Source organism: Thamnophis elegans, chromosome 10 (genome assembly GCF_009769535.1).
Source record: "Thamnophis elegans isolate rThaEle1 chromosome 10, rThaEle1.pri, whole genome shotgun sequence".
NCBI classification, from domain to species: domain Eukaryota; kingdom Metazoa; phylum Chordata; class Lepidosauria; order Squamata; family Colubridae; genus Thamnophis; species Thamnophis elegans.
In genome coordinates, this window is record NC_045550.1 from 22,340,882 (window position 1) to 22,356,750 (window position 15,869).

At 36.1% G+C, this 15,869-nt stretch overlaps 1 protein-coding gene across 1 annotated transcript in view; it reads left to right on the forward strand.

Annotated features, from left to right (window-relative positions):
* The window catches only part of NT5C2 (5'-nucleotidase, cytosolic II), a 92,356-nt gene that overhangs the window by 52,502 nt on the left and 23,985 nt on the right, over positions 1–15,869 (forward strand).

Below are 15,869 nucleotides of genomic sequence, written 5' to 3' on the forward strand. Positions count from 1 at the left end.
TATTCAAGTTCGTTTTTCTGTTCTTACAATTTTCTAATATCATTTTATCAATTAGAAGCTGATCTTTTGTGCCCCTGCTCCTTCTTTTGTTGCCTTTTTGCTCTACTGGCAAGATGTTGTTTGTTTCCAAATAATCCATCATGTTATCTGCAATAATGCCTGTGAGTAATTTGAAGGTTGTTGGTAAGCATGTTATTGGTCTATAGTTTTCAGGTGTTGTTCCTTTAGTTGGATCTTTCTGAATCAAGTATGTTTTTCCAGTTGTCAACCATTCATCAATTTGGCCCTTTTGTAAAATTTCATTCAGTTGCCTGGCCAATATTGCATGTAAACTGGTCAGATATTTGAGCCAGAAACCATGTAATTGGTCCTTTCCAGGTGATGTCCAATTCTTTACCTTTTTAACTCGATTTTTGATCATCTCAGTTGTTATTTCTAATACTTGCATTTGTTTGTTGCCAATGCTTTTCTCAAAGTCATGTATCCACTTTGCTTCCTTGTTGTAGTCCTTTGCATTTTCCCACAATTCTTTCCAGAATTCAACTGTGGCCTGCTTTTCTGGTTTTTCACTTTTGGTGTCACCATTCACATTAAGACTTTGATAAAAACGCCGTTGGTCTGATCGAAATTGCTGATTTTGTTTATATTGGATGATTCGTGCCTCATATCTTTCAATTTTTCTAGCTGTTGCTGTTATCTGCTGTTTTACAATCTCTACAGCTTCATTGATGTTTCTTGTATCCAATCTATATCTTCTGATTAGCCGATCTATGATTTTGTTGTTTTTAAGCCGTTGCTCATGCATGTTCTTTAAGTTACTAGCATCTGCCCTTAATTTTTTGATTTTTTGTTCTAGACGGATTTTCCACTTTGGCTTTGATGCTTTTTCTGTTGTGTGACTAGGTACTTTAATTTTAATGCCTAGTTCATTAGTGACTATTACAGCTGCGCTGTACATTAACTGGTTTGTTTCCAAGATGGATCCCGGTTCAATTGTTGAAAACACTGCATTAACCATTTTCATGATAGGGGCCAAAATTTTCTTAGGCACAGTTTTTAGTGATGGTAAACGTTGCCTTTCCTCATTAAGCAGAAAATGCTCCATGATCTTATCCTTCAATTCTTTTTGTTTTTGAGTTAGTTCATCAGTTGGTTCAGTGATAACTGGTTCTAGTGGTGGTGATGTTATTTCCTCCCTGAGAGCTTCTTCTGGGAGTTCTACTATAGTGTCTTTAGTTGTGTCTTGAATATCAGTTATTTCCGCTTGTGATATTGTTTTTTGGGTTTTGCAATTTGCCTGAATTTCCTCATGTTCAACTTTACTAAACACTTTATTCTGTATAATAAATCGCCTTTGATCTGCTAGTCGTTGTTCACTAACATTTGAATCTGGATATTGTTGTTTCCATAATTCATACATTCGCTTTAAATATCCTCTTTTTTCTGGCTCTGAGTTGTAGTAACAGGCCATTATGGCACGGTTTTCATCTGCACTATATTTTTGTCGTTTTGTTGGCTGGTCCACTTGTAGCCCACTTGTCGACGGATGTCCAGGGACCCCAACATCCGCCGCGGCCCTTGTTAACCCGCGCGACGACCGATGCGGTATGGAATTCTTATTCGTTTTTTTCACCATATTGTATGGGTTGGCGGGGGTTTTTTTTACGGGACCAGATGCCAACCTGAATAATAATAATAATAATAATAATAATAATTATTATTATTATTATTATTATTATTATTATTATTTTAAATAGTATCTATAGGTTTTGTTCATATTATAGAAGCAGGGAGTTTAGATTAAGAGTTTGGCAGGTCTCTTTTGAGAGTGTCTTTTACAGTCAATCACTCCAAATCATGGTAAGTGTGAACAAGAGGGTAGACAATGTTGAAAGCCCTGTTTTTGCTACCACTGCAGTTGACTGCATTATTGCCTAAGACCTCTTTTTATGTATTTGGACATGCAATAGTTATAAGTGTGTTAAATGTTACATTTCGGAGACAGAATGTTCCAAGAAATTCTGAAACATTCCATTCTTCCTCCAGACAGTGCTGATTCAGCTACTCTGGAAATAGTCCTGCAATTGTTTGGAAGTGAAATGTGTTTTCAAGATGTTTCTGGCTTCTAGTATCTTGCTGTTTAAGAAGATAGTTAAAACACATCTGTCCTTCCAAGATTTAAATAATTAATTATTGTAATCAATTATTTTAATTTCATTTTTTAATTTTTTTTGTTTTTATTTAATTGAGTTAATTTTGTTTTCCAGACATATAAACTGATAGAAGTAGCTTGTGGTCTGGAAGAAAAATGGAATATTTTGTACATCCCTAACATGTTGCAGCAGTCTTGTAAATAAGCAGTTTCTATTTCTAGTTCCGCAACCATTCGTATCACAGGAATATGTCAATCCAATAGGATTGAATCCAGGACAGATTTCAATCAAATTGTAATTACAAAAATCACTGGATTACTGGAATGGTTGCAGAAATGGTCTGAGCAAATGACTGTTATTCTAAAAGATTAATTGAAATCAAATGTACCAATTTCTTCAAAATTTAGGGAATTGTGACCCCTATATAATTGTCATCTATCCTGTGAATTTTATCTAGATATATTAACACTCAGGGAAAAAAATAAGAAACCATTTTATTTCTTGCTAGACCTTCCTATTTCTGTCATTTTTTTTGATCCTAGGAAGATATTTGAACCATTTAATTGCTTTATATTCCATTCTGATGGAAGGTTCCTGGTTATTATAATAATTTTCAATAGGCAAATGAGGTTTCTGGTATACCATGTTGTTAAGGAACATTCATACTATGTTTCAGACTATCTTGTCAAAAGCCATTGTATAATTAGTAAAACAAAAATAGATACCTTTTCGGGTCTCCCCCTTTTTTCATTTGCATTGGCTATTAGCCAAATGATCTTGGGTGCCATCATCTCTTCTGAAACCATTTCTATATCTGGAAGTTCTTGTTACATGTATTATTAAAATCTGTGTTGCAAAATATTGAGCATTATCTTATTAGGGTGTTAAATTAATGCAATTGTTCATTAGTTAGAATATTCCTTAACATTACCTTTTTGTGGTACTCAAATATAATGGATCTTTTTCCCTCCCTTGGCCACAGTTGTTTTCCATACTTGTTTACAAAATTATTTTCTGCATCCTGTTATCAGATTTTAGAATTCTGCTGATATTTTGCCAATTCCTGCAGCCTTGAGTTAGCAATAGTTTCTAGGACCAATTTAACCACTTTACAGAATATCTGGTTCTAATTCAGTGATTAAACATAGTAATATTAGCTAACAAACATTTTGTTTGTATGGATAGTTTTCAACATTTCTGAAAAAGATAATTGCAAATCCATAAGGTATTGGCATTAAGTCATTTTTAATTGCAGTAACTCATATATGATCAAATATAAAAAACCAGGAGATGGATAAAAAATACAAACATATTTTAAAAGTTGTGTACAGAATTCTTGATTTAACTACACTAATTTCAGATAATGTGTCCAATGCAAATTTATAATGCGGCACTTATCAGTATGATTTTGGCTGTTGGTGTACATCGAATACATAGCAACATTAATGGAATTTTGGAGATTTTTCCAGTACTTGACATACTTTTCACTGAATCCTTGAATCCTGAAATCACTTTACTATCTTCTCTCATCTGTAACTCTCTGTATTAAGGACATTCTGCTTGCCTAAAGCCCAGGAATCCCTGTAGTCCATTTTGTATTGTTCAATAATGTCCAAAGCCCAGAAAGCTATTCGGATGTTCAAGCTAACTGTAAGAGAAGAGGTAGCAGCCTGTAAAGACTAGGCATCTTTAATTAAGCTTAGATCAGGGGTGTCAAATGTCAGGTAATGAGACTTTAATAGCTGCCAGCTGATGAAAGGTTGTAAGCTGTAAGTTGATGTAATATAATGTAAGGCTGATGCAATGAGGCTGATTCATAGCATCTATGGTATCGCCTCTTTAAGACTCTGATGGGAGGTCAACACAAGTCTATAGATATAGGTATATATAGGTCCACACAAGTCTATAGATATAGATATTAGAGGGTGTTTCTCTCTCTCATGTATTTCATTTCTCTTCTTGTGTTCGTATCTGGTAAGGGATTTATCTCCATATTTATGCTTGTATTTATTTTGTATATAAACCACTATTAATTGTCTGAAGGCTCTGTGTGCTGTGTTTTGCTCCTGAGTTTATCTCATAATAATAGTCACACTGCCAAAACTCTGACATCAAACTTGCGGCCCACAAACTAGATGTGTCACATGCTGGCCATGCCCACCCCTGTTTTAGCAAGGGGGAGGGAAGTCACAATATTGTCATGTGACAACATGACGATGTGAGTTTGACACCCCTGGCTTAGATCATGAGATCACTGTTGAAAACTAGAGGGAAAATAAATATTGACTAGCAAAAGAACAGTGAAGTGCTGAGAAACAAAGTAGTTCAAGTAAAGTCATTTTGCATCTGGCAGAAAAATAACATTGAACAACTTACGAGCTAGATCTGGAGAATTAATTAAAAGTTAACTAAGACTCCATTACAATATTGCTGCTTGGAAAGAGGAAGGATATATCTTATCCATTACTCTTTAATTATGATTTTTATGATGATAGTTACTGATTATTGTATATGTTCCTGATTTTTTAAAAATTATGTAACTTTTGGAATAGAACATGAGGAAAGCTTTCAAATGGAAATATTTATGTGTTTTAAATCAAAACATGTGGCATATGATAGAAATAACAGGAGTGTGTTGTTCTTTGGGGGGGTGTATACTGTTATAGTACTGGCCATCTGTAGAAGTATAGAGTTACAATAGATGAAGTTCTTGCAAATAAAAATAAGTCTAGAACAAATGGATAAAATCCTCTATATAAAGAGAAGAGCCTGCGTTAATACAGTTTCATTATCCTTGTGACTTGCTTTTTAGCCCTTATGGCTCAGGGTGATTTATATATAAATGTTATTTACTTTATTTAAACATCATCTTTATTATTTATAAATAACTAAGATATGGCAAACATATCTACTCTTTCTTACTCCTATTTTCCCACAACAACCATGTGAAGCAAGTTGCGCTGACAGATGGTATCTGGCCCAAAGTCAGCTATATTTCATATGTAACAATTCAGAAGTCGCATCAAAATTGAATTATAGACTTTGGCAGAAAAAATATGAAGTTGGAGTTAAAAATCTGAGAAATGAAGGAATTTTTAAAATTTGGAGTCAGTTGGGATAGAAACACAATCCTGAATGTAGCAATGCCAGGAAAAGAACACGTCAAATTTATCAGGTAAAATATTTAAACTTTGCCATGGTGTCTGTTAGCAATACCGAATAATCTTCCAAGAGACCATTTTCAGTATTATATTAGGGAAGAAAGAATTATGCTAAGGAAAACAACCAGTTCTTTTTGCCAGATTTTGATAGTGTATTACAAAGGAATGCTAGAGATCCATCAGTCCATCAGTTAATGGTTGTTTCTATTAAACTTAGTAGAGTCTGGTAAAAGCAGAAACTTGACTGAAAATGGTTGCCAGATTTTGTTTCAACAGAAATATTATTTCACATTTGTGTGATTAATTTTGATACTGACGTTTCTCTTTGCTGCCATTAAAAGAGAATAGTAATTGTTTTTGAGAGGAGATGGATACATATAGAATATGCTTGTTTTCACAGCTGGCTTCTAAGCCAAGGTGGCGCAGTGGTTAAATGCAGCACTGCAGGCTACTGCTAGATCAGCAGGTCAGCGGTTCAAATCTCACCGGCTCAGGGTTGACTCAGCCTTCCATCCTTCCGAGGTGGGTAAAATGAGGACCCGGATTGTTGGGGGCAATATGCTGACTCTCTGTAAACCGCTTAGAGAGGCCTGAAAGGCCTATGAAGCGGTATATAAGTCTACTGCTATTGCTATTGCTATTGCTTTATAGCAAGGTTAAAGAAGAGTAATCATTCCTTCTGCAGTAGCTAAGCCGAGGTGGCGCAGTACAGCAGGCCACTTCAGCTGACTGCTATCTGCAGTTCAGAGGTTCAAATCTCACCGGCTCAAGGTTGACTCAGCCTTCCATCCTTCCGAGGTGGGTGAAATGAGGACCCAGACTGTGGGGGCAATATGCTGACTCTGTAAACCGCTTAGAGAGGGCTGAAAGCCCTATGAAGTGGTATATAAGTCTAACTGCTATTGCTATTGCTAAAATAGGAAGAAGCATCGTCTGTAATTAAATGTTCTAAGTTTATGTGTGTTCTTGCATATATAGTCCACAAGCAGCATATTTGAGTTTTATCAATGGAATTGCTCTTATATTTAGAAATATGGAAATATCTCACATAAAGTACTTTTCAGATGAATTTTAGTAATTTGCAACATGTAGTTCACACGTTTACTCAGAAATGGCACACAATCACTACATTAGTCTAGCGAATTATGTTTGGCTTATCTTCCATAATGTGTGATCTTTTCTTTCAAAACTAAATATTATGAAAGCTATTAATTCATCTTCCCATTTCTTCTCTCTGTCAGCATTTATCAATATACTTCTATATTTATAAGAAATTTAAAGAGGTGTCCGCCTTCTTTAGTCATGTTTTACACTATTGTCCTTATGGCCACCACTCTAAGAAGTGGGCATTCTAAGTCCCTATGACCATATGCAACCTGTTAGTTCCGTAAGATCCCTTTCCAATCATATTACTAAAAACCAGCAGCATATTTTCCTCAACTATGAGAAAAAACACAACAAAAACTATTGTGAAAGCCACCAGATCTTACAATTTTAAAATAAAAAAACTCCCAAACTTTCCAAAGGGGACTTGCCTATTTTGCAGAAAGTGTATCTCTAATGCAACTCTTATCCTTTCCAGAAGTGTTTTGTCATCAGTCATCAGTCACCAATCATGACGTCCTACATATTTTTTTACTCTCAATATTATTTATTTAGTGTATGGCATATCATACACAGACTAGCAGTATTAACATTTCACCTAGATTGATAAAACACAATAAAATATAAATATTTAAAATATCTATGTTCAAATATCAATGTCTAGGCCATCTAACCATTGAAGTGCAGCCTTGTTTATATTAAAAACATCAGATACTGGACTAGTATATATCCACACTTTACAGCTGGTCACCATGTAATCTGTAGTTTGACCTGGGACTCAGCAGTCACACTGAGGGGCGGCATACTATGCCTCATTAATACAGAAAGTCTCTGCAGATGCTGTGTGAGGTGCAAATCCTATTCAGAATTGTCCATTGCTGGCATGGTAGTTCAAAGCCTGGCATCTTTTTTGTGGAGTCTGTTATATATCTTCCTATATAATTGGCATTCAGCCACCGCTTTTGTTTTCCATTGGAAATCAGTGTTAAAATTGGGCAGATGTTGCGCAAGTGCCAGGGTGAGTTCCTGGATTTCAGTATTCAAGCTGATAAATGAGAAAGGTCGCCATGCCCCAGTAAGCGTGAGCTGTTCATAATTTTTCTGTATTCTTAATTTATTTTGCTTGATTCTTCTATAGGTTTTTGCAATCTATTAACATTTCTTCACGTTACGTAACACTTAAAACTGAATACACTTAAAACTAGAAACGAGGGTGGATTGTAGGAGGAGCCCTTCTATTTTACCAGTTTTTACCATATTCAACAGCACAGTATCAACAGTAGAGTCCTTCAGATTTTGGTTTTTTTTAATCTTCCAGGATTTGAAATGAACATTTAATATTGGAACCATCATTAAAAAGGCACAACAAATAATGTTCTTCCTGCATCAACTCAGGAAGTTAAGACTGTCCCAGGAGCTGGTGATACACTTTTACAGAGAAATTATTGAGTCTGTCATATGTAGTTCTATAACTGTCTGGTTTGGTACAGCAACGGAACAGGACAAGTACCAGCTCCAATGGATAGTTGAGACTGTGGAAAAAATAATTGCAACCAGCTTACCTTCATAGAAGATCTTACATTGTCCGGGTCAGAAGGAGGGCTGAGAAAATAGCTGTAGACCCCTCACATCCTGGACACAAACTGTTTCAGCTTCTTCTCTCAGAAGGGTGCTATAAGGTATTGCATGCCAAGACAACTAGGCACAGGAGTAAACACCTAATTCTCACACTGCTGTCTAATGTGTTTATGTATTTATCCACGTAGCATGACTATAGCTTTATTATTATCCTTATTATCTCCTCTTACTGGTATGATTATGATTTTCATTATTTTCCTAGTTTTTTTTGCATGTACACTGAGAGCTTCTGCACCGGAGACAATTTCCTTGTGTATATAATCACACTAGTCAAATAAAATATCCTGTTCTATTCTATTTCAGTATTTATTGTAGCATATGTCTCAATAAATAGATGTATCATTTTCTTTCAGAATCCTGAAAGATATATGCAGTGCTATTCTCTTTCCTTCCAATGTGCACTAAACCGGCTTTTGTGGTAGAGGAAATGGAAAAAAAGTCCATTATTTTAATTAAGTCAGATCGTATACAGCAAACAATGACCTCATTGCTAAGTTTATGTTTTATTATACATTCTATATTGCTGCTGGAGTAACACTATGTATTGGGGTCAAATATCTATTTTTTTTAAAAAAAAATCTTCATAGGAGCACTATTCATACAAACACGTTACCCCTTTTGTGCTAAAGCCTCCTGCAATTTTTTTCTGTTTGAATCTAAGAGCATTTTGTTGTTTGAATATGGGATCTTGCCTATAGATCAGTAAATGTAAACTATGTCTCACTGGCTGGTTTTGGATTGTCCTCAAGCCAACATATTGCTACATAATATGCTCAAGCGAGCATATTGGTGTTAATACATCACCACTGCTCTATTTTTTTAAAGTCAGTTTGATTCTTTCTTTTTGACAGGAGAGTCCAGTGTAACTCCTTCAAGACTGGAGTGACACTCTGCATCTGCCTCTGCCTCATGTGAGTTAAAATCTTGGCAGCAGTATATTGTGCTAGGTGGAGCGGCTGCAGATTTTTTTTTCTCCCCACAAAGGCTATTAATGTGGCTTCTGTGCCTGTCTTAACAAGTAACCCTAGCATGCATGAAAGTCTTGTATATATTTTAATATATAGCTTTCTGTGCTTTGGGATTCTTTTATGATTTCATAAGGGAATTACATTCTTTAAATGGTTGAAATAGTTTTGAACACAGTGCTTTTTATTGACTATTGCATTTGACAGTTATTGGATCTGAAGATGCTGACAGCTGGATTGTGTTCTCAGCTTTGCTCCATTTCCCAAATCAGCCCTCGCTAATCTGAAATTACATTTGTTGCATTGACTGATGATTTCAGTGTATCTCTTGATAGGCTTGTGAATTTACTGCACAATTGATTATGCGTAGCAGTGTCTACTTCTTTTCACTATGCCAGGTGGGATTTCCTCATCAGGGTTTTCCACAGTTTTCTTAGTAAGATTTCAGACGTGGTCTCCTATTGCCTCTTTCCTAGTGCTGACAGGTGACACAGCTGCCATAGACAGGCAGGCAGGCAGGCAAATAAACAGTCAGAATTTCTATGCAGACAGATAATAAATTAATTTCTGTGTATTTCAGAGATAGGTTGCCAGAAAAGAGAAGCAGAGAGCATTGGTCTCTTCTACCTTCCAACTTTTGTGGATTTAAAAAAAAATACATTGCTAAAATAAACATGTATTGATATGGACTGATAGAGGACCCTGAAAATGGTGTTTCATGGATAAGAAATTTTTCACTCCTACGCTATTTTTTTTAATTGCACAATAAATGCAAATGATTCCTTAAATAGCTAAGTGTGTTAAATGGCTTAAATTGTCCAATTTTGCTTTAGGATTTAATATTTTGTTGAAGCATTTGGGTTTGGAATCTTAATAGGTTTCCTAGTACATATGCAGAAACTTATAAACTATTATTGAACAAATAGCTTTATTTAATATTAAATGCTTATGTTTAAAAAACATACCCAAATACACTGAATTAGACATGTATTCATTGATCTATTTTGCTAGAGCCTTTCCTGCTGCTCAGTGAACTTCATATTATAATGATGAAACAGCATATGATGGGCCAGTATATCTCCATGACACAATTAATTTATATAAAGCTCTCAGTATGAATGGTGCTTTTCAGAGTAATAGCATAAAGTCAAATCTGTGCAATACAATTGTAATCTAAAATTGAGTCAAAGAAAACAATGGAGAAAGATGGTGGTGGAAAACAGAAATGAGGATAAACAAGGAACAAATGTAAATTTATATAAACCTGATTTCAGAAAATAATGAGAACTACTAATTTTTCTTTCTGTGGGAAAAAGTGAGACTTAAGGCAGCTTACACTGTTTCTTAGAAATTGTGTAAAGCTATTATTTGGGTAGTTTTTAAATGAGAGCTGTGTTGTTATACATCCTTGTGTGTTATGTGCAAAGTATTTGAGGTCGTACAAACCCCAAAGCCTTCTATAGGAATAATACATCTGATTGTAAAAAAAATGGTTGGAAAAAGAATACTTGACTACAGTCACTTCATAAATTGATGCATTGCATCAGATTTGACCTATGAATTTCAGCTTGCATCTGTGCTTTCTTTTTGACTCCATTTTGTGGAAAAAGTCAAAGTCAGTTGGTACTAACTGCTACAATCACCAGCTCTTCACTTTTAATCCAGTGATTTGCTATTCTTATGGCATTCGAGTTCATTTTCATTTACTTTTTGGTAGCCAATTGTGGGTTTAGGCATCTGCGTTTGATGAGGCAGTGATGCAAAGGAAATTAGTTTTTTTATGTACTTTGGGATTGCTGGGAATTTTCTTTTTGTTTCTTTATGCTAACCCATTTAGGGCCTATGTTAAAATATATCATTTATTTTCTCTGTGAATGATTGAAACTACTGGAAAATATGTTGTCCAATGTGCTCTGCAAAAGGACCTAATGTTGATAATGAGGATTTTCACTCTCAAAATGGAAGGAAACCAGTTTTCAGCATTTGTTCCATAAGAAATATGGCTAAAGGACTTTTGTAAACTATAGGTTATATTTATTCTTGATTTGCTATTTTAGCCCTTTTGAGAACAAAACCCAAATGCTTTTTTCCTCTATGTTTTGATGTAATATGTGTTATTAAAAAACCTAACTTGCTGATTTGTAATGAAGGGAATTTCAATGTGAAAATAAAATCTTTACTATAAGTTTTCTATTAAGTCTATTTTTTCCCCAAAATCTAGAGCACAAAATATTTTTCATACAAGTGCTTTAGAGAAAAAACAGTGATGAAATTCCATGGAGAGAGACTTGAACCCTGAAAACAACATCGAGTTATCAAAGGAAGAGAAACAGATGGTTTGTGTCAAACACCACTATTTTGCTCTTCATTTTGTGATGCCATGGTTTTATTTTAACAGAAGATTAATTTGTCTGATTAATCAACTTCACAAAAAAGATGTAGGACTGTTTACACTATTGGGCCACACATGAATCTAAAGCTGTGCCTAGAACACAATAGTCATGATTTGGTGATACCAAATTACACAAAAGCGTTCATAGAGTGGCTGTTGGATAGTAATGGATATTAGTAAACAACTACTGCTGTTTTCATTGGGGAATCTTGGGTAATTTCAAGGAATCCCATATTTTCTGAAAATATTGTTTGAAAAGCATAGGTGAATAGCAAGAAAATTCAGGATTAAAATTTCATTATAATTTTTAAGGTTGTGTCTTTACTATTGTATTTAGTATCTGAATTTCCTTTATATATTTCCATATAGTATGTCTATCATCATTATATAAACTGTTGCACTCGAACAAAATTGTTGGCAGTTTGATTTATTTCCATAAAAGTTATAAAACCAAATAATTAAATCAAGAACAAATAAAATCCAAATTCTCTCCGTTTCTCATTTAACATTCTTATTTAACATTGTATTAAACTTTTCTGTGGCTGTTATGTTTCCCTCCCAAGAATTTGGCCAGTATTCCATCACTCAGGCTGGGGGGTGAAAATTTACGCCCCTCAGATAGGGCGTGCAACTTGGGAGTCCTCCTGGACCCACAGCTGACCTTAGAACATCACCTGTCGGCTGTGACCAGGGGGGCATTTGCCCAGGTTCGCCTGGTGCACCAGTTGCGCCCCTACCTGAACTGGGAGGCACTCGCGACAGTCACTCATGCCCTCGTGACCTCAAGACTGGACTACTGCAATGCGCTCTACATGGGGCAGCCTTTGAAGAGCATTCGGAGACTACAACTCGTCCAGAATGCAGCCGCGCGAGCGATTGTGGGTGCACCTCGGTACACCCACGTTACACCTATCCTCCGCGAGCTGCACTGGTTACCGATCGGGCTCCGGATACGGTTCAAAATGCTAGTCGTAACTTATAAAGCCCTTCATGGTATTGGACCTGGGTACTTGAGAGACCGCCTGCTGCCAATTACCTCCCACAGACCCGTTAGATCGCACAGGGTCGGCCTCCTCCAGGTTCCGTCTACCAGCCAATGCCATCTGGCTACCACCCGGGGGAGGGCCTTCTCTGTTGCAGCTCCGGCCCTTTGGAATGAACTCCCCGCAGAGATTCGGACCCTCACCCCTCTCCAGGCCTTCCGGAAAGCCGTCAAAACCTGGCTGTGCCGGCAGGCCTGGGGTTGATGAGTTCCCCTCCCCTCTCGACTTGTATGGCTGTATGACTCTTATGTATTTTAATTACGTGTATTGTGTTTGTATCCCCTTTCCCCTTTTGAGTTGTTCGCCGCCCTGAGTCCCTCCCGGAGAAGGGCGGCATACAAATAAATTAAATCTACAATCTACAATCTACAATCTTATTTAATGCAATGGTTCAGAATTTACAATATTTCTTCATTTTCTTTGTTTATAAAAAAATCCTCAGAATTTTAATTTTTCTCTCTCTGCTGAAATATAAGATTCTTTCCTGTACTTTATAGCCTTCTTTCCTCTTTTTAGAGTGAACTTGTACAAGAGTTCTTCGAGGCAATTCTAATTCCTGGTGACTTCATGGATAAATTCATGTAGTTTTCTTGGCAACAGTACAAAGATTGTTGACTAATGCCCTTTTCTGGGATATTTTCTCATTTTCCTAGTTAATCCCAGTTAGGTTTTGCAAAAACAAGCAAGGTTGACTAGTTGTTGCCTTCTGTTGCAGACTGCAACTCCTCATCACTAATATTATATCTGACTAGTTGTAAATATCATGAATCTTTCAGAAAAAAATAGCTCTGGTTACACATGTTCAATCTGTGAAACAGTTCACTGCTTAGGCAACATGGCATATCATGTCCTATAAATATCAAACAGCACTTTGATTGTTTTGGGGCACCTTCTAAAAAAATTAGCTGGATAGTTCCAAGGGTTTCCCAATGTTTCCAAGATTCCATATAATAAATGCAATGTTAGGGATCAATTGGCTTTCCATTATGGAATTGAGAAGACTGTGATTGTGACCCTTAACAGAGCATCTCTAGTCTATTGCTTTTAAGTTTTTTCCCTTTATGGTTTTATGGAGATTGGGTGAGTATTACTGAGCATTTGCAGTACTCAATAAGGGCTACAGATGTACTATGAGCTTCTTGCATATTATCATTTATTTATTCTTTTTTATTGAATGATTTTCCATAGCCAGTTGATCTCTTTCCTCCAAAACATCTAGATTCAGTTACATGTTTATACAGCTTGGTTATACATGCATACTCTGGTCAAGTTTATAATATGTTTGATGGAATATATACCATAATACATGTATTTATCAGCTGAAGTTATTTTGGAATGGTAGAAAGAACTGTTTTTTTTCTTAAAATTGACAATTTGTGTATACACGTACTTGCTGTCTACATATTTCTGCAGTAAGAATTGCTGTTACCAAAATCTTTGGATAATGTGTGCTCTTCTATACATCAAATGAAAAGGCCACTTGGCATAATAAAATGTACTGAATCTTAATAATTACAATCAGCTATGTACTACTACTACTACTACTACTACTACTACTACTACTACTACTACTACTACTACTAGAAATAAACATAGTATAGAAAAAGAAGAAACTAAAGGGCTCCGTAACTTTCAAATTCAAATAGAAGAATACCCCAGATTTAACAATTGTCAATAAGAAAGTTAAAAAACGTCTGGATGTGGCAATACCTAGAGACAGCAAAATAGAAGAGACATAACTGGAGAAAATCACTAATTACAACCACTTGCAAATAGAAAACAAATGACTATGGAAAAGGAAGCAAAGATAGTATCAGTAGTAATAGTGCTTTGAGCACAATGCCAAAACACCTGGAGCACCATTAAACACCATTGCAATTGACAAAAATCACCATCAGTCAATTGCAAAAGGCAGCTTTACTTATAGCCACTTCTATCCTGTGACTGTTAGGTTCTCTATTCTGTTGGAAGGAGGGCAGGTGGGGGAGGAAGGCTTGCTGGCATTTTCCACATGCTTTTGCTTTTGCATATCTCTACTGCAGAGATATGCTTGAGAATTAGGGAGAGGGATTGTCTTTGGAGACAGAGCACACTCCCTTCCAGTTGGTTCCAGCTTGTTTCCAAGGCCATCGGGTTTTGAGAATGAACTGTTATCTGTCTAGCACCTCCTCATTCTCAAAACAACTTTACAGCATCACATTGGCTGCTGGTCAGGGGGTTGGGGGTTGGGGAAACAGAAGAATTGCTTTGGCTCTGCGTCAGATTCCGCCTGACTTTACTGCAACCACTTTCTCTCAGTAAAAGTTCTTTTGACTTAACTTAATGGAGTTTTGTTTTCCTTTAATACCAACAAAAAAACAACATCTATCTATCTTAGGAAGGATTTGGAAGGTGGGTAAAATGCCAATTCCAAACTAACATATGTCTGACTGTGCAACCAATCATAAATAATATGAAGAATAGAATGACACACAGCAAAGCAAAGTAATACATTTCCAGTACATTAAAAAAATAGGCAAACCATATATTAACAAGACCCTGGCAATATCTAAGAGCAGGAAAATTGAAGAAAGATAAACCTGGAAGCCTTAAAAGCAAATTGATACAGAAATATAATTGAGAAGGCAGCAACAAACAGAAAATGCCGCCTCTGCAAAGAACATTGGGACACCTAGTTAGTTGCTGCAAGAAGATCTCACAGATTGACTACAAACAATGGACAACAAAGTAGCGGTGATGGTGTATTGAAGATCTATGAGAAATATCATAGATAGAAACTGGTGGGACCATAAAATTGAGATAGTCATAGAAAAGGAAGAAACTGCAACGTAACACCTCAGATTTAACAAAAGTCAAAAAAAGTCTGGATAGTGGTCATGGCAATTCCTCGAGACAGCTGAATAGAAGACAAGAACTGGAGAAGTTAACAAAGACCTACAATAGAAATAGAATTACCATGGAAAAGAAAGCAAATACCAATGGTATTAGGCGCCTTGGCTGCAATCCCAAAACAACTCGAGCACCATCAACATTGACAAATTCACCATCGCTCAATTTCAAAAGGCAACTTTATTCAGAACAACTTGCATTCTGCAATGATACCTCACCATCAGACATCAACATCTGGCTATTCTAGCCCTTGGGAAGGACTCAGTGGGTGAATAAAAATGCCAAATTCAGTCTAAACATCTGGATGATTGTGCAACCAACCATAATAGATTATTAAACTTGTGATCCACTCAACTCAACAATTCTGGGTGGCTTATAACAAACATATTACAATAAAATCACTAAAGGTAAATATGGGAAGGAGAACAGTCCAGATGAAATAAACAAAAGATCTCACTCTTCCTTGCCAAATACCTGGGTCTTCACATGTCTTCTGAACAACAGCGAAGAGGGGACCATCTGGA